Consider the following 27,087-nt stretch of genomic DNA (forward strand, 5'->3'; position numbering starts at 1 on the left):
AGCAAACCCACATACCACAAAAACCTTGTATTAATTCATTAATTTGCCTACACATCTCATTCTATACACATATAAAACTTAAACTGACAGACAGATATCAACTTAGAGTACCTACTTAGATTTTCAAAAATTCCTTCCTGAGCGATGCTGAAGCGGATTGCCCATCACTAGGCAAGTTGACTATCACTATCACTACCCAATAAGTTTGTTGGTTTGTCCTTCAATCACGCCATAACAGAGCAATGGATCGATGTGATTTGCATGGATATAGTTATAGACCTGGAGAATGACAAAATTAAAGAGTTCCCACGCAATTTTTTAAACCCTACGGTGACAATGTTGCGAGCATCAGCTAGTTCTCTATCTAACTAAAAGGAGCATAACTGACTGACTGACATATTATGTCATACTTCAACCCGCTGGATCTAGAAAGTTGTCGTTTGGTAGGTCTTCTTTAAAATGTAGACACTATAAAAGGATTTTGAAACATTTCACCAAAATCTTTAAGAAATAGTGGAAAGAAGAACTGTGGAACCAACTCCCATCGGCGGTGTTTCCACTAGATTACAACATGGGGTTATTCAACGGGCGGACCAACAAATTCCTAAAAGGCCGGCAAGGCATCGGCGGTTCCTCTGGTGCTGCAAATGTTCATGGGCGGCGGTATTCACTTAACATCAGATAACCCGCCTGCTCGTTTGCTCGCTATCTCTATTAAAAAAAAAACCAAAATCCACGCATACGAAGTCGCAGAAAAAAGCTTGTATCGCAATAAAGGGCCAAGACAATCCGAAGATTACATAATACGCAGAGGTATTCCAACATATTACGTATGGTACGTGTGGATGTCCGATTTAGTGTGTGTGACTGCATTTTAGATCTAATTTTTAAGCATTTAAGGTATAAATTCCATTGGTTACAATATATCGATGTATGGGCATGTCGAGATACGTGAATAAATGTTGGACGCCCGGGACCGAAATATATAAAAAAAGTAAATTATTTTAAGCTTTGATACGAAGCGAGGTCAATATTCGCTTCCAAGCTACAGATCGCAGATTCGATACTCGGCTAAAAACATTTATGAAATAAGAATAAGAATAAGAATAATTTATTTTTGAATTTAGAATTTAGACACAAGAAACGAGTTTTCTACCCTCCGCACTAGGAAAAACCTGTGTTGCAGAAGGCAGTTACAAGTTTTCTAAAACTAAGGACTTAATATATTATATCTAATATACTAAAATTATAGGTAAGAGAACGAGTTTCCTACCCTCTGCACTAGGAAAAACCTGTGTTGCAGAAAGGCAGTTACAAGTTTTCTAAAAACTAACCTAATATTATTAATTTTTTCGTGTACCTAAGTATCAAGTAACAAGAGGTACCTACATTGCGACAAGGCTCCCTTGGCACTTGAATGACATTGACAGCGGGGCGCTGTTGGAGAATAAAGGATATTCAAACAAGAACAAAGGTGACACTTGACGTCAACGTTAGATCTGTAGGGCGATTGTCTAAAACCTGCATCAATCATTATTACAATCTCAATTGTTCTGAATTTGTGCGATTCTTGTTGCAACAATGCATTGTGGCCAATAGTGAGCGAGCAACAACCAATCAGAGATGATTGCGAGCGTTACATTGTAGCTGTCAAACAACCGCGGTAGGGCCACCGATTTCCGCCATGCGCCAAGATATAGCCTTGTCACACTGTACTGAAGAAGAAAGAAAGAAAACTTTTATTTGTTTACAATACTACAATAAACCTTAAAAGCATGCATGTTATTATTTTTAAGTACTAGCTGCCCCGGCGAACTTCGTACCGCCTAACAGCCGATTCTTTTTCAGGCAATTTTTTTAAATTTTTCTTTCCGTAAGAACCATCCTCGTACTTCAAGGAATATTATAAAAAAAGAATTAGCGAAATCGGTTCAGCTGTTCTCGAGATTTGCGATCAGCAACACATTCAGCGATTCATTTTTATATATAGAGAGATCTCAACTTCAGCCAGGTAATTATATTATAAAATAAGGCCATACACTGAACTAAAACAGGTTAATTCAAGATGTTTTATGCGAAATAGAAAAACAATTAGATCTGTACTTGGAAGTTGGAATATAAGCCCCAGGGAGCACTTCTCCTTAAATAAGGCTAGACATAAGGCCCCCAGTGTACACATAAGGCAACAAATAAACTACATGGATACTGCCCTCTCGCAAGCCAGGACATTTAGAGTTGTATACTTATTATTCACTAGCGACCCGCCCTGGCTTCGCATGGGTGCAACGTAGATACTAATGTGGTGTCATTGAGGTGTCATTGCCTCGGAAGCTCTCAAATGAAAGGATTTTTTTCCGACCTAATTCACATTTAATTTCTCTAGCCGAATCGCGGGAGGGCGCCCGTTCGGTACTTGCTCTTGGCATTTTCCCGGGGCGCCTTCTTGACTCCCTACAAATTATTTTGTCTCTTCCTTGTCCCTTATGCTCACTCTCCCCCCTTGGGGGCTAGACGTCACTAACACAGCTGTGATCTCCGCTGCTGCTCCTCCGTGGTGCCGGCCTGGCACCTGTACGCTCCGAGCTGCTTCGCCTCTTATGCCAATGGGGCGCGAATTCCCGTAGCCGGTTGTAGTTCCCCGCCGATGAGACGAGGTCCGTGTAGAAGACCAGCCCCGCTTCCCCGCGTACGATCCCATCCAACATCGTCACTCGCATAATAGGGTCTTGGACTGTAGTAACAAAATGATGTGATTTTTCGTATAGCGGTAAGAGAATAAATTAAAAAATCATGATTTTTATTTATTTTTAACATGAACGTCACGCTCGCGCTGTACGAAAGGTGATTAATGACGTCACAATCCGCACATTATCTCGGGAAAAGTTTCTAGTAGGTACCTACCGTAGCGTCGCGAGCAGACCTTTGAAATAGGACTCCTTGCCCTAAACTAGTCAGGCATACTGCAACTAATCAAGCTAGTCTAGCCTATATATAAATAAAATTGAAGTGTCTGTTGCCGATCCGTTGCTCCGTTGCTGCGTGATTGATTGAAGGACATCAACCATTGATATTGGAAGAGGTAGCCGTAAATATTTTATTCTAGGACATCGACAAATAGACACATTTTCGCATTTATAATATTTTTAAAGTATGATAATACCACTTCGGATAGTTTAAACACTAAATACATTAGGGACTGTTTAAATATACCTTTGAGAAAAATTCAAATAAGTAAGTATCTAAGTAATATTAGAGAAATTCTTGGAAAAATACTGAATATACGAGGTCAAAGAACTCCTGTATATGGCACTGCAGTAAAATATATACTACCCACATGCCCTTATGCGCCTTAGGATTCATTGCTAGCGATGCATTAAATAAACATACCGGCTGCCTGTCACACCGTGGCGAACTGCGTAGCTGGCTTATCTAAATATATTAAAACCGGCCAAGTGCGAGCCAGGCTCGCGCAATGAGGGTCCGTACTACAGTCGTATTTTTTCGACATTTTGCGGGATAATTCAAAACTATGATGCATAAAAATAAATAAAAATCTGTTTTAGAATGCACAGGTGAAGACCTTTCATATGATAGCCCACTTGATATAGTTATCTTACCTAGAAAATTGAAAATACTAATTATTAGTTCATGACCACAATTTTTTTTTTGTGTGTGATGTAACCACAAATTCACGGTTTTCAGATTTTTCCCCAAATGTCCGCTATAAGATCTACCTACCTGCCAAATTTCATGCTTCTAAGTCAACGGGAAGTACCCAGTAGGTTTCTTGACAGACAGACAGACAACAAAGTGATCCTATAAGGGTTCCGTTTTTCCTTTTGAGGTACGGAACCCTAAAAAGGGAAAGGTGACTGACTGACTGACTGATCTATCAAAGCACAGCTCAAATCACTGGACGGATCGGGCTGAAATTTGGCATTCAGATAGCTATTATAACTCAGGCATCCGCTAAGAAAGGATTTTTGAAAATTCAACCCCTAAGGGGGTAAAATAGGGGTTTCAAATTTGTGTAGTCCACACGGACGAAGTCGCGAGCGTATGCTAGTCTTTTCATAATACATATTCATATTCACAGCCATTCAAAACATTTTTGAATAAATTGATAATAAGACTGTTTTTTGAAAAGTTTTCTTTATGTAACAATCTTAACGTTTGTGTACAGATGTAGATTATTACCAAATGTACGTTTCTATATTTTCCATACTATATTTGAAATTTTGTCTGACTTTGGCCGTATACCTATAGTTTAATAATAATTATTTTTATCCATGCGTCAAATGTAATAATTATAATAATGTATTTTCCTTATCTAGAAATATAATCTTTCTTCACGGATCTGGAGATTTTACGACCTACTCGTATTTTCATAACTATTTGGCTTTTATACAGATTAAAATAGATTTATAGTGAAATCAAACAAGTAATAAATTACTCCTTTACGAGATCTTTTGAACAATAAAAAATCTCTCAGTAAAGTTCAAACAAACCTATCTATTCCATAAGATATTGCGAAGCATAAAAGACACCTACACGCACTTTCATTATTTTGATACCTTGCACAAGCCACAAGCACGTAGACCCACTATTACACCGAAGCGCAACAAAACTAAACGTTAAAAAAATAGTTGAATGTATTTACAAAAGAAATATACCAACTTTAACTACGACTACGTTTATTTTGTTTGTCGTCGATTCATTAGTAGCGAGTAGAAAACGGGTAGCACTATGTAAATTTACTTAACGATAATAGCGAAATTATGCTCTTATATAATAGGTATTTAATTTTGATGTTTTTCTTACTATCCGCATTTTAATTGATATCCGGCATTCTCTTCGCAATGATTAAATTAATGACGACTTTCTAAGTTGCCCGGCTTGAGTTAGTAAACGCTTGTTTCTATATACATAGAAGCCAGCGTTTACTAACTCTTTTTACATAGATTTCAAATCAATCAAAACAAAAACCTAATCAAAAAGTGGAAGACTATGAAAGTAAGATTTTTCTTACGTTCATGCAAAGAAGTAGGCCCTTACTGTTAACATCGGTATTCTATATTATAAATCAACAACAAGTGAAGTTATTACAGCTGTGAACCAAATAAACAAATAAGTCTCGATCAACTCTCTGCTAATAAATAACTAATATAAAATAAACACATCCTCATCATGCTGTTAGGAGGTCCGCTTCGACAGTCTTTTGAAAAAAAAAACCACAAGAAATGTCCAACGAATTTAATTTGGAAATTCACACACACGGAACTTTTACTTCACGCGAATACAGTAGTTTCAGTGTTAACTATTCAATATGGAAATGTGGACTGCTTCGCCGCCTCGCGGGTTGTTCGCTTTATATAAATTGAAATGCTGAAGCAGCGAATTAACACATCATGTTAAAATTATTAATTTATAACATTTCCCCCCTTTAAACGAAGCTTTAATTTAAAATAAAGCGTAGTAAAAAAAAGAAAAGGAAAAGGAGAGAAATGGTAAAATATTCTACATAATTTAATTATTTGAAAGATTTCTTTGCACTGATGCACTAAGATTTCGAAGGTCTACAGATGCGTTATCTTCATCATCTGTTATCTGTGACATTTCAATAGAACTTTGGGCTTTGTTTTCTTTATGCGAAATCTTTTTGCGATTACATTGGAAAAAAAATTGAATGCAGAATTTGTTACAATTACGTTGTTTAAAACATCTGATAATCTTATAACATAAAAATAGAAAAATTAACGAAATAATTATATAAGTAAAAGCAGAGTAATACGAGCTATATTTTATAAAATGAGATTCCTCTTGGATCCTGTTGATTTGCAACTCAAGATCGTTGAATTGGTTTATCGAATTTTTTAAGGAATCTAAATTAATATTACTTAGGTTAATAGGTGATAGAAGAGGAATCGTTTTGTTAACAATCTCTTGGTTGCAGCAGTTATCATTAGTTATATCAAAATTAATATTAAAGTTATTATTATCAATAGTTAAATTTGAAATGGTAGAAGGTATAAATTGAATCGTTTTAAAGTAACCAATGCAACCTTTGTTCAGTTTTAATATTCCAGTGCCAGATATAGAATAATCCTTAAAGTTATCATTACAATTGATAGTTAGTTTGCTTGTTTTTGACTGTACAAATATCCATTGATTATTTTTTAATTTATGCCATATGTCAATAAGACCATATAGGATTTTCGGTTCACATTCCCTTGGTAAAGATAGAGTCACTTCAGTTAAAAGTTTTGTCTCGCATGAAGGATTCGAATTTACAGAATAAATTGACTCTAATTTACAGATGGAATTTTCACTATTTAAAATAGTACAATCTCTTAAAGTATCTAATAATACGTAATTTAATCTATCGTCAGTTATAGCTAAATAGGGTTTAGTAGGTTTGATTAAGGCAAAACTTTTGGATTGTCCTTCGTAATGAGGAGTCGGGAGCGGGATTGTTTTATAGACGTTATACTTAACGGGAGAGACAAGAGGGATCTGTATTACAAATACTATCTTATTGTTATAGAAATAGGAGACTAACTTAGATATATCTATAATGGTATGTATATTTTCTATACTTAGTGCTACAGGAAAATCTAAACCTTTATTGATTGAGTTTCTGTGTTTAGACAGTTCATCATACAGTTTTACAGGACTTAGAACAGAAGGATGTAGAACATTAACTTTTGAAAACAAAATTGCGTTTATTACAGTATCGAGAAAATTTGAGATAGCTAGTAAAGAGCTTTCGATTATATTAACTAAGCTATTAAATCTAGTTAAATACATTAATTTTTCATTATCACTAGTAACATAAGACAATATATCGTTTAATTTATTAATCTGAGAGTTTAACTTTATCTCATTTTGATTTAACCTAGAAATAGTAGAATTAAAAGTATTAATAGACGACTTAACTATATGAATATTATCTTTCATTAAATGAAATATCTCAGATTCAGATCTCTGACAAGAGCTAATTGCAGCATCATATTTTCGGGCATCTTCAGCATCTAAAGTGCCAAAGAAAAACTTAAGGATTTCACCACCAAATTCTAAAGATCTTTTGAATCTAGCAGGATTTTCGCTTGAGATAATATGAGATAGAGATTGAGCCTTGAGATAATTGGATTCTAGAAGTACTTCAATTGGACTAAAAACATTTTTGCAGCTAGAGTACTCTTCTGGTTGCAACTTAGCACAAACTAGAGAGGTTTTAACAATCAACCGGTCAACTTTGTCAAGCTGTGGTTCCAATGAGACGGTGTTGAGATGCGTGATTACTCTCCAATAATCATTGTAGAAATAAATTTTTGTAATGGGGTCGAAATATATTCCAGGGCTATGCGTTATGGGTGTAATCATTGGCTCAGACGAGACGTAGGAGAAAAATCTGAAAAGAATGATAAGCTTAAGTTACAGCGAGCTTAATTAAATTAGTATGATACTTAACATGTTTTCTATTTATTAATAAAGTAACATTATGTTTTCCATTTATTTTAACGATTTTGTAAGGGCCTTTCCATATTGGAGATAAGGCTTTACGAAGTCTGTGATGGTATTTTAAATATACCATGTCACCAACTTTATATTCTATGTTAGGATTAGAACTTGAATCATAGATTTGTTTTGAAGATTCTTTACTTGATCTAATATACTCTAAAGCTTTTTCGCGGCTTACTTTCATTCTATACTGAAGCGCACGGACATACTCGTGGTATGTAACATTATTATCTGTGTCGTAGAGAGAATTAGGAAGGGTTGGTTTCTGTCCAAACAGAAGTTCAAACGGAGTAAATTGAGTAGTAGTATGAGGAGTTGTATTATACGCGAGAACAGCTGTTGCTAGGTAGCAATGCCAATCATTTTGATTTTCGTTTACAAAGGATTTTAGGTATTCTTTAAGAGTAGCGTGGCTGCGTTCCAGCGCACCGTTAGTTTGGGGATGGTAAGGGCTAGAAAGTAAGGGTTTGATTTTGAAAATATCGGTAACTTGTTTAAACAGTTCTGATGTAAAAGTCATGGCTTGATCAGTAAGGATCATTTTAGGAATAGCGAATAAGGACATAAAGTGGACCAGATTACGGGCTACTTCTTCACTTGTTGAAGAAATCATAGGATAGACACATAGGAATTTGGTAAGATCATCTTGCAGAGTCAGAATGAACTTGAAGTTTTGGAAATCTGCTTCAGGTAAGACACCAACTATGTCCAGAGCTAATCGTTCAAAAGGCTTTGTGCTCGTGGATGTAATAACCATAGGAGCTTTATTGCAGGCTCGTAAAGGTTTGTTAACTTGGCATAGTTTGCAAGACTTTACATAGCGTTCTATGTCAGTTCTCATTCCTTTCCAGTAGTATGAGGCTTTAATTCGACTATACATCCTATTCACACCAGGATGTCCTGCTATGGGAGTGTCGTGATTCTCTTTGAGAATTGTAGGAACTTCAGCTGGAGTTGGAAATATTATTTGATTTTTATAAATATGTATTTTGATATCAGTGTTATGAAATACGTAGGAAATCATATTATAAATTTTGGTATAGGATAATTTAGTAAAAGGTTCAGAGAAATCGGAGATAGCTATTTCATCAATGCTAGGGTGATGTGATATAAGTTCATCACGAAGCATCATCAAAGTGTCGTAAATGGAGCGAAAAGTTGTCTCATCGTAATGATGAACCTTGGTAAAAAGAAAATAATATGTTTTATTATTTTTTGTAACTGACCTTACCGAACATTGTTCACGTTCGGCTTCTAACAATGAAGCGGTGTCGGTTATCTGAGATAATAATTCCTCACAATGTGGCATTGAGTTGTCGAAATCTAGAGAAACGGGGCATGCAATAATTTTGCATTTGGAAAGATGTAAAGCTTGTGAGTGTTCTTCAATTTTTGTGTTAGAATCTGGTAAAGAGTTTGTAAGTTGTTTCTTAAAATATGCCTCGTAGGAAAGCTTAGTAAGATTATCTGTATTTATAGCATGAATTGGGATGCGAGACAGAGCGTCTGCATTTGAATTTAATTTTCCAGGTTTGTAAATAATCTCGTAATCGTATTCCTCAAGTTTGAGGCGCCAACGGACGAGTTTGGAACCAGGATCTTTGACGTTGAAGAGCCATACTAAGGGCCGGTGATCTGTTACGATTTTGAATTTAGTGCCGTAGAGATATGGTCGGAAAGTTTTAACGGCGAATAAAATAGAAACTAACTCCTTTTCTGTGGTCGAGTAATTTCCTTCTTGTTTGTTTAAGGTTCTAGAAGCATAGGCTATTGGTTTGTCCTTGCCGACAGGGCCTTGAGATAGCACTGCGCCAACGGCGTAGTTGCTGGCGTCTGTGGTAACGATAAATGGTTGAGAAAAATCAGGGTATTGGAGAAGAGGAGCTGAGGTTAACTTTTCCTTCAGGAGGTTAAAAGCTTGGTCTTGTTCTATAGACCAATGAAAAGTGACATCCTTTTTGAGTAAAGATGTTAGAGGTTTTGTGATCTTGGAGAAATTGTCAATAAATCGGCGGTAATAACCAACGAGACCGAGGAATGATTTTACTTCTTTAGGATTTTTAGGAATTGGGAAATCACAGACTGATTTAATTTTTTCTGGGTTTGGAGAGACACCTTTATCCGTTATAATGTGACCTAGATAGGTGACTTCCTTTCTAAGGAATTCACATTTATCCGGTTGTAATTTGAGATTATAATCTCTGAAACGGTTGAATACCATTTTCAGTTTTTCATAATGTGATTTGAGATCTGCACTATAGATGATACAGTCATCTAAATAGACATAGCAATGTAAACCTTGAAGACCTGATAATACTGTGTTCATAAGACGTTGAAAAGTACTGGGAGCGTTCTTAAGTCCGAACGGCATCCTAGTGAATTCGTAGTGGCCTGTTGAACCATTTGTGTTGACTACAGTAAAACCAGTTTTAGGTGCATCTGAAGGATTCAGCGGAATTTGATGGAAACCGGAGACTAAGTCCAGTGTGCTAAAATATTTGGAATGACCTAGTTGATCTAGGATATCTGTGATCAAGGGAATAGGATATACTTCGGATACAGTGACGTCATTGAGGCGGCGGTAGTCGATAACTATTCGCCATTTCTTTTTCCCGGATGCGTCCATTTTTTTGGGAACCACCCAAACGGGAGCATTCCATGGAGAGATAGACGGTTTAATAATTTTCTGTTGTAGCATTTTCTGGATTTGGGAATCGACTTCGTTTTTATGACATTCGGGAAAACGGTAAGATTTTACATTAATAGGAGAGCTATTACCCGTGTCAATAGAGTGTTGAATAGCGTTAGTATGAGTTAGAGTGTCTCCTTCGAGATAAAATATATCAGAGTATTCAGAACAGCACTCTAAGAGAACTTTTCTCTCCTCATCGTTAAGATGTGAGTGTCTTATAAGACTTAGAACACGATCGAGTCGATTTGATGAAGAATTAGAAACGTGGTTGACAATTTCGGGGGATTGAGACACTTGGCGTAGTTCAGAGAAGTCTATAGGAGTTAAATGAACCTTGAAGTCTTGGATTTCTATTTGAGATTCAGTGGTATTTAAAACAGAGACATTGACTTTATAATTAGGCTTCAAACTTACTATACAGTTTGCTATATATACACCTTCGGATATAGAGTGATCTAATATGAGTGCGTCTTTTAAATGACGTAACTCGAACTTGTCATTTGAGACAGTGCATTCAACAATAGCTTCGGAGCGAGCCGGTATTATATATCTAGGGCTCGAATAATGAATTGGTAAAGTGTAATTTGAGATAGTAAGGGATTTAGTATTATAATCGATATTAGTATGGAAAAAAATGTAGAAAATCGGTACCTAAGATACCGTCTGATTCCAGATTCAGAGCGTCAGTTATGACGTGGAATTTAAAAGAAATGGTGTGGTCGTTTATAATAAGGTTAAGCACAACTGTTCCTAAAGTTTCGCTATAGGAATCCTTATCGTTTATGCCTTTGAGTTTTATAATTTCTTGAGACAATTGGGGCTCTGCTGGTAAACACGAGCGCTTAATAATGCTGACACTTGCGCCTGTGTCAACTAAGAAACAGAGAGGTTTTTTATTACATTCTATTTGTAAAAATGCATGAGGTAAGGACACCAACTTTTTCAGGGTGCTTGTTTCGAAGATCGGGACGTCTTTAAGAGGCAATGAGCTTTTGCTTGCGTTGCTTTGGGGGTCATTTTGAATGACTTTAGAGTTTGTAAGACTCAGTTGATCATTTGAAGGAAACTGAGGTTTAAACGATTTTGTAGTATAAGAGCTAGTATAAGAATTAGAATGAGATATAGTATTATTTGAGCAATCTTCTTTGGAATGCTTTGTATTCGATTTTGTAGGAATCAGTGAGGATTTAGGATAATATGATTCAGCGATATTTTGGCAGTCTTTTGGTGATTGCCGGGATATAAAAGATTTGGTATAAGATTCAGTGTGACTCGGACAATCATGTAGCGATTGCCGAGATATAAACGATTTGGGAGAATTAGTATAAAAGGATTTAGTAGTTCGAGTGCCATTTTGGATTGTTGATTTCGGCAGGCACGCATCCGAAATCAGTTTAAGTTTTTTGATTCAGGGACGTAACTATTCGTCACTTCATTTAAGGATTCTGAGTATTCATACATGTTGACATTAGCATTGTTACTATGAGAGGGACCTGACGGAGGGTGAGAGTTCATCCGACGCTGATTATTATTATATTGGCGCTTACGACATTCTGAGATAAGATGTCCTTTGTGTTTACAATAGGCACAGGTTTTGACGAAATTTGAGTCCTTTGATGAACTTTGACTTGTTCCTGCAGGATATTGAATGTTAGTGGGAGGAATGTGGAAAGATGATCTCTGTGTGAAATCGTGCTTTTTCTTAAAGCACTCTGAGAAACTATGATTGGTCTTCTTACATAAGGAACAAAATTTAGTTGGATGTTTTGGTTGAGTAATTTTTACAAGTTTGAAAATTTTTTCTTCTTCGACTGCTAGAGAAATTGCTTCATTAAGTGTCGAAGGGTTTCTGCAGCGGACAATATTAGAAATGTTAGGGTTAAGACCTAATTGGAATGAGCTTAAGGCGAGTTCTTCCATAGCTGCGATTTTGCCTAGAAGGAGATTACGATCAGTGCATGAATTTTGAATATCAGCTTGAAGTCGAGTTAGGCATGCTTCGAGTCTGATAGAATATTGTGTAACGCTTTCGGACTGGCCCTGTTTACAGTTTTGGAGATCAAGTAGCAGATGGGACGAGTGTTTTTTCTCGCCAAACGTGCTTTTTAAATATGATTTTAATTCATCCCAATTATTGAAATTTTTAAGGCTGCAGGCTAATTGTGCTTTGCCCTCAAGTTGGGAGATTATATATTTACATAAGATATTTTGCTGGTCGGGAACAGCTAAACTGATTGCGTTATCGCAGTTAGTTAGGAACGCGGCAAGAGTTTCCTGATTCCCGTCATAAGACCTTACGAATTTAGTGAGCACAGAGAGAGGCACTTTTACGTCCGAACTTTCTGACTTTAAACTCATTTTTGATTACTGAAACTGAGATATGGAGAGAAAAAAAAAGGATTTAAATTTAAAATACAGTACGAAAATATACAATTTAGACAATTTACGCTTTTTATACAAAATTAATATAAACTACTTACAGGATAACGGCAAACATCACGATTTATTTTTCACAAAAAGGTTTTCACTTTGATGTCACTGCACTGAAAGTTAAATTAGGTCGATGCGTTTGCGACACGTGAAGGCTTTGAACTGTACGGAATGCGTCTCGTATTTCACGCGGCGACGATATCGAGTAGGTTTCTGAAGATATTGAAGAAATTGTATTTCGTAATTTTGAAGGCTTAAAATTTATTTCACTGATGTTTTTGAGTGAGTCCAGGATATTCGCGTTCTTCGTGTGAGATGCGGGCTCAGTCTGGCAGGCTGAGACTTATCGTCGATCTTGAGTAGAACCGGTGCTTAGTGGTTGTGATGCGGGCTCAACCCTGGGGGCGAGGCTTATCGTCGATCACGACTGCGATGACCTCAGGATTCTTTGGATGCTAAGGGTCCTCTTGCGTGAACCTTCTCAGCATCCCACTTCTGACACCAATTGTTAGGAGGTCCGCTTCGACAGTCTTTTGAAAAAAAAAACCACAAGAAATGTCCAACGAATTTAATTTGGAAATTCACACACACGGAACTTTTACTTCACGCGAATACAGTAGTTTCAGTGTTAACTATTCAATATGGAAATGTGGACTGCTTCGCCGCCTCGCGGGTTGTTCGCTTTATATAAATTGAAATGCTGAAGCAGCGAATTAACACATCATGTTAAAATTATTAATTTATAACAATGCGGTGCCATCTTCTAACTGAATCTTGGTGGTCAGCCGAAGAAACCTTTTTCGGTCTTACGCAATTTTCTTTATTTCAGATTATGTAGGTACTTATGTTGGGCACACTCCTTTATATTATCGAACTACTTTCTTCTTTGATGGCCAGGTGTCCTTTTTTTGGCTTTCTTACCTTCGAGGTTCGAAATTCGAATAGGAATCTTTGTGTTTGATTGACGGGAAAATGCAATCTTTCTCCGAACAACAGTTTTAGAATGAACACAATATTACCCAAATATTAGCCACGTAGATAATAATATTCTAAGTCAGTGGTATAAGAGCTATCAAAACCAATAAATCTTAGTCAACTTCTAAGTCTTAGGTAATAAATTACAAACATAAATTAAGAATCACCAAAATAAATGAACAAACGGTGTAAAGAAAGTTAGAACACGCATTAAGAATGGTCGCCTGTCTAAATTGTTGTTCCCGTTTCCGATCGACTCTAAATTATTGCTCCTACATAACTTTCCTGCACCTTTAACGAGCTAACTTGCTCCGCGGAACATGCAGGAATCCGCTCTGAGTAAGTTTTGAGTAAATAACAAGTTTCTCTGAGTTTTGAGACTTTCAAAGCTGACTAGTTTTAATTAGTAGATAACTGTGTTTTGTGGTAAGTATAATACATAATATAATCTCACCGGTTTCACCTGATAATGGCGTGCAGGTTATAAATCTAAATTATATTAAAGGAAAAGGTGACTGACTGACTGACTGATCTATCAACGCACAGCTCAAACTACTGGACTGATCGGGCTGAAATTTGGCATGCAGATAGCTATTATGATTTATGACACAACTTTTCAGAGTTACATTCGTTTTAAGTAATTAAATATCACTTGCTTTTGACGGTTTCCTCACGATGTTTAAGGAAAACATCGTGAGGAAACCGTCATGCCTGATAGTTCTCCATAATGTTCTCAAAGGTGTGTGAAGTCTACCAATCCGCACATGGCCAGCGTGGTAGACTATGGCCAAAACCCTTCTCTGAGTCCTCTCAGACCCGTGCTCTGTAGTGAGCCGGCGACGCTACGGGTTGGTGATCATGACGATGATGATGCTTTCCTAGTTATTCAAATTACTTAAATTAATAAAAACAGTTGACAGCCCTATAAAAGGTATGAAACATGGAGGCTTCAATATGTCGTGCTTATGATCGATCTGTAGAATTTGGAGGTGAAAAACTAAAGTAACAAACCTACTCTGTGACAAAAATAATTTTAATGTATTATTTTTTGCTTTTGTTTCAACAGCCTACATACGGATTAAAGTGGCCTTGATGACAAGGCTGGGATATAACTGGTTTGTTTTTAAGCCTGTTTTTTTATTTACTCGGCATGCATTAAGTAGGTAGGTACCTATTTGCAGCAAAAAAATGTTTAAATTGGCTCAAGTACTCTGGTGGGAGTCAACATATTTGTTAACAATTTAAAAAAGCTTCGGTATTTTGTGCAGTGATAGCTTAGTGGTCAATACGTCGGCCTCCTAGTCAGGGCCCGGTGTTCAATCCCGGGCACGCACCTCTAACTTTTCGTGAGTAAATAATCTACGAGTATGACCCACATTTAAGCTGTGATAGCCGTCCGCCTTCTAATCGGAGGTTGAGGGTTTGATCCCGGGCACGCACCTCTAACTTTTCGGAGTTATGTAACTAAAAATAGCTTTAACGGTGAAGGAAAACACCGTGAGGAAACCTGCAAGCCTGAGACTAAATAATGTTCTCAAAGGTGTGTCAAGTCTGTCAATCCGCACTTGATCAGCGTGGATATGGCCAAACCCTTTCCATTCTGAAACGAGAACCGTTCCTGTAGTAAGCCGAGATCTCCTCATTCTTGATTTGATCACATGATGCAGTGACATGGTAAGGCGTTGTCCTCATACAACGCGATTAGGTCTGCGATCGTCGCGCGAGTGCGATGCGACCATTGCATGTTCCCGCCTAGAGAACGCGAATACGCGATCATCCTCGAATCTCAATAGGGTCTTGGACTGTAGTAATAAAATGAAGAGATTTTTTGTACAGCGGTAGTTTATAGGGCTAAAGTTCATTATTAAAGAGAGTAATTTAAAAAAAATCATGATTTTTATTTATTTTTAACACGAACGCCACGCTGTACGGGTGAATAATGACGTCACAATTCGTAAACGACATTTTTTTTCAAATTTTTAACATAGAAATAGAGTAATTTCTGCGCGAAAATATGTTTTATGTGAAATAATTGAAAAATATTTGTCACTAGCTTATGCTCGCGACTTCGTCCGCGTGGACCATACAAATTTCAAACCCCTATTTCCCCCCCTTAAGGGTTGAATTTTCAAAAATCCTTTCTTAGCGGATGCCTACGTCATAATAGCTATCTGCATGCCAAATTTCAGCCCGATCCGTCCAGTAGATTGAGCTGTGCGTTGATAGATTTTCAGTCAGTCACCTTTTCCTTTTATATTTAGATTTACGCTTTGTGACGTCATTAATCGCTTTCCGTACAGCGTGCCGTTAATAATTAATTATTTTAAAAATGAATATAAATCATGATTTTTTTTAAATTATTCTCTTTAATAATGAATTCTAGCCATATTATAAACTAACGCTATACAAAAAAATCATATCATTGTATTACTACAGTCCAAGACCCTATTAGGACACCTATTCGAATAGGTGTCGGTATGTTATATCACGCGTTCGTATGCACGGAACAGAAAAGTGTTCGTACGAGTAAAATTCGCACGAACTTGCGATGGTCGCGCATTCGTGTTGTATTAGGACGACGCCTTACACAAGTGACATAATTACGCTATGACCACTGGTGAGGACGCGGGAGATAACATCAAAAATAAACCCAGGAATAGGATACATTGTAGATTTGTAGGCGATCAGTGATCACAAACACGTGTGACGTAACAATGAGGACATCTGCATCGGCGTGATATAATTAGTTCTCAGTGGACTTAACTATGTTTAGGAAGTAGACAATAAAATGAGTCATACCTACTCGTAGATTACTCACGGATAATGAAGTAATTTGAGTAATTAGTCTACTCAAAAAGTTTATTTATTCAATTTGTAGTTAGGTACTACTTAGCTTTGTTTATTAATCTAGGTAAGTTTAGCTTTTTAGGTTTCGTTTGGTCTATCGTGGGAAACAATCAGTCAGTCAGTCAGTCAGTCATGCACCTTTTCTTTTTATATATTTAGATAATAGATAGATGAAATAGTATTATGTAGACTGTAGAGTACTGGTAGGTAAGTAATAATATTCCAGTTTTCCGTCGCACAAACACCGTGTTATCAGCTGTTGATATTGACATATCTTTACGGTTTAATTCATTGTTTAATTGCTGAGATAGGAAAGTGTACTGACCAATAACGCAAAGGCAAATATTGATAAAATTAAGGTGCGATTTGATAAGACGAAATTGATTGAGCAAACAACTACTTAGGTTGAAGTAAGTGTATAAACTAGCTCCCTACTTACTTTTGGATTGAAATGAATTACCTAATGAATTTTATAATTTCTAAATTTCTGGTCTGGTCTGGTGGGAGGCTTCGGCCGTGGCTAGTTACCACCCTACCGGCAAAGCCGTGCCGTCAAGCGATTTAGCGTTCCGGTACGATGCCGTGTAGAAACCAAAGGGGTACGGGTTTAATAAAAACTGCCATATCCCTTCCAGGTTAGCCTGCTATCATCTTAGACTGCATCATCACTTACCATCAGGTGAGATTGCAGTCAAGGGCTAACTTGTATCTGAATAATAATAATAAAAAAAAAAACCTATTAAGTCCTTACATATGTAGCAGCATAAAGTCGATTTTTTTATAATACAATTTATTTATTTAATCGAAGTATGTACCATTGCTATTTATTAAATTTTGCCATCTCATAGCTAGTCCATTGATCAATTTACGAAAAAAACCATTCGGACGGGAATCAATAAAATCTTTGAAGGCGTTTGGACTGCCCCATCGGAGTTGAGTTTTTTCCCTAGTAATCCAAATTTCGAAAAAAATTGTAATCTGTACCCGTAGTACAAGATTTTACGTCTCACCAAACGAAACCAAATTCGAGAGTCGAAATACTTCTTAAAATGGACCTAAACAGCCTTGAATCGAAGTCAAATATTCAATGCCACTGATTTTAATTTCGCAATGTTTCCGCTTGGAGCGCTGGCTGTAGAAGTGTAGACAAACTTGAGCTTTAAAACAAGGCACTTAAGTTCCAGTTTACTGTAACGCGGAGATATTTCGACTCTCGAATTTGGTTTGGTTTGGTGAGACGTAAAATCTTGTAGTACGGGTACTGTTGGAGCAAATTCCGGGGAGTACGGTGGATGTCCTAGACATTCCAATTGAAGCTCGTCTAATTTGGTAGCCGTCTGTAGTGCAGTGTGTGGTCTAGTGTTGTTCTGAAGCAGCAATGGCCTAGGTAGAGCGATTGACCAGCCTCGGTTGTTTGGCAGCTAGCTTTCCCATCATGGCTTGCAGTTAGACATCCGCTGTAGGGAAGAATCCAGGATTAGGGAAGGGGACCTGGACGAGGGAACTGGTTACAGACCTAAAAAAGTGGCACAAGAGGAAGTATGGAGAGGTAGACCGGTGGCTAACGCAGGCCCTCAGCGGTCACGGGGTGTTTAACACCTACCTCTTCGCAATTGGAAAAGCGCCGAGCGAAGACTGCTACTTCTGTGGAGAGGAAGACACCCCGAGACACGCAATCTTTGAATGTCCGGGTTGTGCCGACCTAAGGACAGAAGCGGTAGGATTGACCGACGCGGAGGGTGTGAACGCCCGTAACCTTATATCGCGCATGCTGTCGAGCGAAGAAGCCTGGCAACGATATAGCAAAATGCTGAGGGCTATAATGATAAGAAGGGAAGAGAGGGAAAAAGAAGAAAAGAGGATGATAGAAATTTAGGAGGTCCGCACGAAGTAATGCTTACGCAGTTCCGTGCTCACCTTGGTAGGCATGGGGAGGTTATTTTAGTCCGTGCGAGTCGGACACACCCTGCCGGCAGGCAGAAGTCCGTAGGGATTTTTTCCTCCCCCGAAGAAAAAAAAAAAAAAAAAAAAAATCCGCTGTAATCGTCTGGCCAGATTTAAGAAAGCCGTAGTGAACGACACTGGCATAGTCCACCAAACGCTCACAAGTAATTTTTTTGAGTCAATTTTCGCTTGGGGCGGGATTTGGCTGGTTCAAGCTCACTCAACAAATCTGCTATCTCCTTCTCAAGGTCAATATACATTACTTACTACACTACAACTACTCACAATAATAGCAGGATACACAGTCAGTTGAAACATTACATCAGCTAAATGTCGTCACTACCTACCTGGTGGCCTTCTTAACGCGTTAAGCCTTCCCACAGGTTTCCGCCGTTTGTACATAATGATAATGGGTGACAGAAACGCCAGCTCGTTATGGCTCATTGTGCCCTTATCCAAATTGCCTTTACACAGCCAAGACAATAGAAGCAGAGTGAACTGTGATAGACGTGAATAAGAGCGGTTTCTATAAGGAGTACCTATTAAGTAGCCTAATGGTAAATAATTAAGACTTCAGTCCTCTATTCAGGGGTCCGTACAACTTACAGGTGCAATCGCGGCCTAAGCCTTCAGTACGCTTAGTACGAGTTGTCTTCTCGTACTAAGCGTACTGAAGGCATTGCATCCTTTTCTTTTTAACAATGTTAAAAAGGGACAGAACATGAACTTTACATTTAAAAACTCTAAATTTTAGTGCACGCTACAAATTTAAACAGTAGGCTCGCAACTGTGCGCTAAAATCACGGGTTTTACCATCTAAAAATAAAATTTAAAACTGTCAAACTGCGTCTGTCCTTTTCATATTACATTAGTAAGAAGAGTATGCGAATACTCTAAAATTAGGTTGTGCTGATATTCTGAAATCAGTACCTATGTCTAACCAACAACGTTGATAGTATTCGAGTGTCGAAACGTGGTCGAAACACTTCCACGTTATAGTAAACTAGATCTTATGTGCCTTGTTTTAAAGCTCAAGTTTGTCTACACATCTACAGCTAGCGCTCCAAGCGGAACCGTTGCGAAATTAAAATTGGTATTAAATTTTTGACTTCAATTCAAGGCTCTTTAGGTCCATTTTACTTTGACGTTATTGTGTTTCGACTCTCGAATTCTAGCAACGTTGGTGAAACGTAAAATCTTCTAAATATATGAAAGGAAAAAGTTGACTGACTGACTGACTGATCTATCAACGCACAGCTCAAACTACTGGACGGATCGGGCTAAAATTTGGCATGCAGATAGCTGTTATGACGTAGGCATCCGCTAAGAAAAGATTTTTGAAAATACAACCCCTAAAGGGGTGAAATAGCGGAAAATTAAGAAAATTGCACAAACAGGCGTAACTGTGCGGAATGAGTCACAACCAGTGGCGTGCAAAGTTCGACGCCAGGGTAAGCATTAGTAAGACACACCTTATATAGACCTACTGAATGGCAGGTCATAAAGAAAAATGGGCACTGATCATTTCAACTAGAGTAAGCAGTACTTTTATGCCTCTATCAATTGCACGCCACTGGTCACAACTCACAAGTTCGCGAACAATACCGTCACCGGTACTTATTCCGGTCTTTTGAATAGGAAATGCAAATATACTGTGAAGGTTAGTCACTACACGATAACCAAATATGGACAAAAAGGAACATGTTTTTATAATTGGGACGAGGTTAACCTTTGAGTAGGTGGGTATAGTACGCGACAGGTCGAGATGGCAATCGGGCAGGGAATGCCACGCATACCCGCACAGCCCCCGCGCGAATCCGGTGCGGGCGAGCGCGGGTGACGTGCGGGTGTGCGGGGAGCGCGTGTCACGGACTATAGCTAATAACGGATAACCTTATAGTAGGCTACTTGACACTTTTTTAAAGTTGGTCTTAAATGGTTAATATTTGTGCTATTATATCAAAAAAATTAACACTATATTTTTTTGCGCCCTAAAAACCGTAAAACTTTCATTTAAAAATATATTTTTCTTAGACAGGTGAAAACACTGTCGGCCATGTTTGGCCGATAGATTATCTGTGCTCTGACGTCATGCATTTGTAAACAACAGCATAACCTCCCAAAGTTTAATAAACATGACTTCTATACTAGTGTACATGAAAAATATAGTAATTTTCGTTATTGTATCATCCGAGAATGTAAAAAACGCATCGATAAAGACCACAGGAAAGTTGTGGATTAGAGTGCCCAGTGAAATAAATATACGTAAAATCTGCTATCTAATCTGCTAAAATCATAACCCTTCCTTTAGGTTTTGCCGTAGTCGGGTAAAAAGGACAAAGTATCAATAGACCATATAGAGATATAGATCAATACTAGGTATAGACCTAATCTATAAAATATATTTTTATCAATACATATTTATGTTCTAAAAACTAAAGATTTTTTAAGTAAATCATAACTAAAGTCATACTTAAAAGAACGGTTTTCCTATCTTGGTGAGAACCATCAGTTCTCCCTCCGCTCCAGCACCGACAATAAGCTTATGACTCCACACAGCCGCACGGTATACTATGGTAACTCTTTCACCACTAACAGTGTCAAGCTCTGGAATTCTCTCCCAGCTGAAATACGTCAGGCGAAATCCTTAAACACCTTCAAAAATCGTTTGAAGAACTATTATTTATCTATGTAAACAGAATTATGTAGTATATTATAGAGATATGTATATGGGTATATATAATTATATTTATTTGTGTATTATTTGAATGTACTGTGTATGTAGTCTAATTTATAATAATAACTAGGGCCATTTTCGGCTGCCGCACCAACCCGTGCTTTCGTGATTCCTTTCGTCAAAGGTTGCCTGGAAGAGATCGCTTTAGCGATAAGGCCGCCTTTGCATGCTACATCTATTAGAATAAGATCCTGTATTGTGTTTTTTCAATGTTTACTTTGTGTTGTGTGCAATAAAGTGTAAAAAAAAAAAAAAAAAAAGTTCTACCTATTTGTTTATATTTTATGAAGTAGGTACCAAATTCAAAAACATTTCATCAATTTTTGTAACCCTCAAATGCATGAGTTGTATCAAATGAAATAGACTAAAACTAAAATCCATACTTACTTGCGAAAGTGTGTCTGTCTGTCTGTCTGTCTGCTAGCTTTTCCCGGCCCATCCGTTCAACCGATTTTGACGAAATTTGGTACAGATATCGCTTGCATCCCGGGGAAGGACATAGGCTACTTTTTATCCCGGAAAATCAAAGAGTTCCCACAGGATTCATAAAAATCTAAATCCACGCGTACGAAGTCGCGGGCATCAGCTAGTTTGATATAATTGACTAGTAGGTACTTCCCAACAGAAATATTAAGATTAATTATTTATTAAAGTGAAAACTTCTTTAGCAGTGTTGAACGTTTTTTACCTACTCAATAAGCGCAAAACCTAAATGAGCTTAGAATTAAAAATTTAAAATAAGGACTCTTGATTTAATTACATAAGTATACCTACATACCTAATTTATTAGTATTCTATTAAGTACCTATTGTTCTACAAAATAACATTTTTTCTAACAATTTATGTCAATTGGTATTATATATATATATATATATATATATATATATATGTATATATGCGTTACCTATAGGCTACAAACGAACATGATCTTGTATCAAAACTTAAAATTGAATGCAAGCACTACTAAATCTCTATAGCAAGAACTCTCTTTTTAACAAATTGAACTTAATATTTTGATTGAAAGATTAGTTGACGTGTGCTACTGCTAGGCTAACAAAATATCAGATAAAGCGAGTCAAAAATTAAGAACATATAGCGGTATTTCGTTTGACGGATGAGTGGCGTGGGTTTAAACAGGATATTCTTATCAAGTTTCAACTTGAAGTTATTCCCAAAAGGTTAATTTGCGAGATCGGGTTCTTTGAGCAAAGAAATCACAGCATATTTCCCAAAAGAAATCTTCAGGAATTTTTCAATTTAAGAGTTTCTAAAGTTTGGATTATATTTGCTTAACATACCTAATAATATTATTATGTAACAAATAGGTATAATTACATAGAGATATACCTTACAGTAGTAACTGCTCCTACCTATTTATAGTTTCGTAAGCATAAAGTTAACTCCACAAGTTGCTGCATTTTATGCATTATAGTTTTTGATTTATCGTGCAAAATGTCTTAAAAATATGACTGTAGTACGGAACCCTTGGTGCGCGAGTCTGAACCGCATTTGGCCGGTTTTTTCATAAATATCATAATATTATGTAAATTAAAGATCCTCGGGCAGGGTTCACAAAGAGTTAGTGTCACAGGAAGAAGAATGTGATGATGATAATAATTATGGTTTGGAAGATAATTTGTGACGTAACAATTTTATGTAGGTTTATTACCTACAATACTTTACCCTTTGAATTAATCACAAAAGACCTTAATTGCCGTTCTAATTGCCACATTACGGAGGCTATATATTTATTCATTCATGCGATGTTGTCTAAATAAATTTAGCAGATAAAGGCTAAAGTATCTAATGTGCAAACAAATCTCGTATGCTAAAAACCGGCCAAGTGCGAGTCAGGCTCGCGCACCGAGGGTTCAGTACTACAGTCGTATTTTTTAGACATTTTGCACGATAATTCAAAAACTATGATGCATAAAAATAAATAAAAATCTGTTTTAGAATGCAAAGCCCTTTCATATGATACCCCACTTGATATAGTTCTCTTTACCACAATTTAATTCTTTTTGTGTGATGTAACCACAAATTCAGGGTTTTTTAGATTTTTCCCCTTATGTCTGCTATAAGACTTACCTACCGGCCAAATTTGATAATTCTAGGTCAACGGGAAGTAGGTACCCTATAGGTTTCTTGACAGACAACAAAGTGATCCTATAAGGTTTCCGTTTTTCCTTTTGAGGTACGGAACCCTACCCTAAAAATCCATGTAATCAATATTTAATCATTAGCTTAATTGCTTAGTATACATATATTCAAAGCCTTTATTTAGGCAAAAGCAGGTTTTTTGAGAAGTCTCTACATTCTTGAGATATGTAAGTACCTAGGTATTCTTTTAAAATTTTTGTGCGTTATTTTTGTTCTGTTGGTTTAAGGAATTATTATGTTAGTGCATGGTAATCCAATGTTATATTGCACTAAAATAACCGAATCAGGTTAGTTATATAAAAACTAATCTACTTCTAAAACTATCATAGTCGTATATATAAAAGTTTTAAGTAAGTAAGTAAAACCATTTTAGTCTGATTTTAGCCGAAAAAACTAAATTCAATGACAAAATAAAATAAAGTACCAACTCCATACCTACCTACTTCCTTTCTTTAACGTGGAATTTTCTGCTCTTATTCAATCATGATAATATTATTAGTATTGATATAAAAATCATCTGTTTTGTCGAAGTGGAGGTGAACTAGTTGAAAACAACTTTTTATCAACTTTCTCTTTACTTAAAATTAATTGGATATACACTTTTATTTAGTATCGACTACCGGAATCAGTGATTCTGTTTGTTTTTATAATTATTCATTACTATTTGAGTTTTGATAGGTTTCCCATTATTTGGTTGGGTTAGGTTAGTTTAATTAGTTAAAGTTTTTATGAAAGAAACATAGTTAGGTATCCTTGTTGTAGTCTTTCCTAATGAAATCTTAGCAATTCATTTGTTCGTAATTCTATACGTGTTTATAATAAGCTTCCAGGAGACATAGGTATTGGAGATGTCTCTCAACAAGTTCAAAGTTTTCATAAAACGTAAGCTTATTGAAAAATCCTATTACAATGTAAAGGATTATTTGAATTATAAGGAAGCTTAGGAATTAGTTGCTTAACAGCTTTGTGTTAGTTCTAATAAGTTTAAGTGATTTTGTATAGTGGTGATAATAAAAATAATACCCGGCTGAGTTTGTTGTAGGCTCCGACCTGGGCGCGTTTGGAACCCTCGAGCTTTAGTTTTAACTACGTATTAATTATCACTACTATACATATAATCTTACAAATTTAAATTTTGACCATCAGTGCGTAAAATTTTACCTATTCTGAATAAATAATTTGAGTTTTGAGTTTTTGAGTTTTGAAAAAATAAAAAACACCTTACATAGAAATAAAATAAGTTGCTATCATGCGAGATTCATATTATTATAAGTAGGTAACGGGCGTAGCAGAACAACGCTAACGCCATTTGGGTTCCCCGAACTCACTCCATGAAGCCCTCGGCAACCTGGGCGGTCTACTCGGCTTCTGGAGCGAGCTTGGATGGCTGGAGTGAAGACTTCAGTGGGGTGGGTCAATTCACGCACAACAGACGGAAACGTTTAAGTGCGGTAACCAGCCCAGAGCGAAGAAGAAGAAGAAGAAGAAGAAGTAGAGGTAACTAGGTACCTACCTACGTATCTAACAATAGCAAATAGGTAGATAGGTACCACAAACATCATCCTAGTCTCAAAGAACATTGTAACGAAGCTGGTAGTTACATACTACGTTTAACCCTACAAATGCAATTATTTAAATTCATTTAATTAAATTCAATTTTGTAGTTAAGTACATTTTGTTAGTGACAATTGACTGAAGTGACTTTTAGTTAAAAATGAACATTTCATTAAATTCTACTTCTTAGTCAGAGTGTATCTCTTCAGCAAAATTTAATTTACTGATTTAAAATAGTTTTAATTAAAATTAAAATTAATTTTAGTTAAAATTATAATTAAATAGTTTTAATTATAATTTTAAGTAATCTCTTTTGGCCTTCTGTTATAACTAGATTTAAATTTAAATAATAATTATGTATTTACGCTGTTGATGATTACTTTCAAATAAACAAAATAAATAATAAAAAAAAAACTTTATTGTTAACAAAATTACAGAGAGTAAGAAAACAGGATACACTTAAAAAACAAAGGGCGACCTTATCACTAAAGTGATCTCTTCCAGGCAACCCATACTCAAACAAAATTTGTATCAATGAAGGAGCATTTAGTTAAACGCTGGATCTTTCCCATGTTCAACATTAACCATTATTTCCGTCTCTATACCTATCTACTCTCATTATTGAAATAAGCACTTCAGATGAATCGCTTGTTTGCTCCCTGGGAGAGCATTATCGTAATGTCTATCGGTAGGCCTAGCCTATTACCTATTATGGCGACATAATATAGTCCTACTAATATTATAGTATATCTACTAAGATTGTTCTCAAAGGTGTGTGAAGTCTGCCAATCCGCACTTGGCCAGCGTGGTAGACTATGGCCAAAACCCTTCTCACTCTGAGAGGAGACCCGTGCTCTGTAGTAAGCCGGCGATGGGTTGATCATGATAATGATGATGAATGTTACAAATGTGAAAGTTTGGAATGTAAATTGTGGATATTTGGATGTTTGTTACTCAATCACGCAAAAACTACTGGACGGATTTGGCTAAAATTTAAAATGGAGATATTATACCCTGGATTAACACATAAGCTACTTTTTATCCCGGAAAATCAAAGAGTTCCCGCAGGATTTTGAAAAACGTAAATCCACGCGGACGAAGTCGCGGGCATCAGCTCGTCTATTATAATTTGAAAAAGACTTTGAAATAATCATTTTTAAGTAAGTAGGTACATAATATTATATGAAAATTCATTAGCAATTATAAAAACTAAAAATACCTTTTCGGCTTTTTTGTGACTTGTCAGAGCGTATAGTAAATAAATTTTAGTTTAAGTAAATTTTTATTATGTGAATTTAAAAATAATGACAATGTAATTTTAGTTTATCTTAAATAAGATCTCAATTTTGTTTCAAAATCTAAATTTAAAACACAATAGGGGTGAGTAATAACGTAATGAGTGTAATCAAAGTCGATTCAATGACAATAGAGATACGTCGTGCATTACTATTCAGAAAAAAGCGTGCTAACAATGTCGCGTGTCTGTAGTGTCATTAAGAGTGCAAACGAAATTCCTTCCCACGCTTGACCGGACGAAAAACAGGTCCGAGTTGCATACCAAAGGGAAATCACCGGTATCCGCTTTAATACATAAGTAATTATTAAAAACTACAGTAAGTAACAAACTGGTTGACATACCTTCGAGACAAGTTTATCCGATCACCGGCAAAAGTGTTCAAAAACGTCACACACACACAATTCTTCAAAACCTTTTCTTCGACACACACATTTTAAAACTTAATCATTCGAAAGTATTAAAATGTGATCACTTAAAACCTTTATTCGATAAAGAAATCGGGATACGTTTACGATTTATATTCAGAACACGCGGATGCTGTTTTTCGCGAAAACCAAACACACGTGTTTTCCCGTCAATGATCTGAGCGCTACTGGGGCTGGAAATTATTGTGAATGTGAGCAGATCCATTCTCGAATACTACAAGATACGGCCATTCAGGTACGTGAACAACCTCTTAGACAAAGTTTACTCAATTAAAATTCATCCCTTATGCATAACGAATAAAAGCAATTATTGCTTGCTGCGACATCAATGATAAGGCTGCGTCGATATCAGCGCTGCGTCTAGGATTTCCAAGCAAAAGAGACAGATATACATGATAGTCCTTTATCAGACAGAGACGGTGTGGTTTAGATATTTAGGATGATTGAACCGTGAAATTTTTATATTTGCCCGGATCAAAAGCGCAGCATCTCAACAATGGTGCTA

The 27,087-nt window shown here is 36.6% G+C and overlaps 1 protein-coding gene across 3 annotated transcripts in view; it reads right to left on the minus strand.

Annotated features, from left to right (window-relative positions):
• Positions 1 to 26,765, minus strand: part of LOC117991267 (rho-related GTP-binding protein RhoN-like) — a 131,552-nt gene extending 104,787 nt beyond the window's left edge. For 2 of the 3 annotated variants that reach the window (XM_034978842.2, XM_034978841.2), the window contains exon 1: positions 26,499 to 26,765. The gene's annotated coding sequence lies outside the window, so the exon portion shown is untranslated. Of the gene's footprint in view, positions 1 to 26,486 lie in introns of all 3 variants that reach the window. The other variant, XM_069504987.1, reaches the window with a different exon arrangement.
• Positions 26,766 to 27,087: the final 322 nt, after the last annotated feature.

This window comes from Maniola hyperantus, chromosome 19 (assembly GCF_902806685.2).
Source record: "Maniola hyperantus chromosome 19, iAphHyp1.2, whole genome shotgun sequence".
In the NCBI taxonomy this organism is placed as follows: Eukaryota; Metazoa; Arthropoda; class Insecta; order Lepidoptera; family Nymphalidae; genus Maniola; species Maniola hyperantus.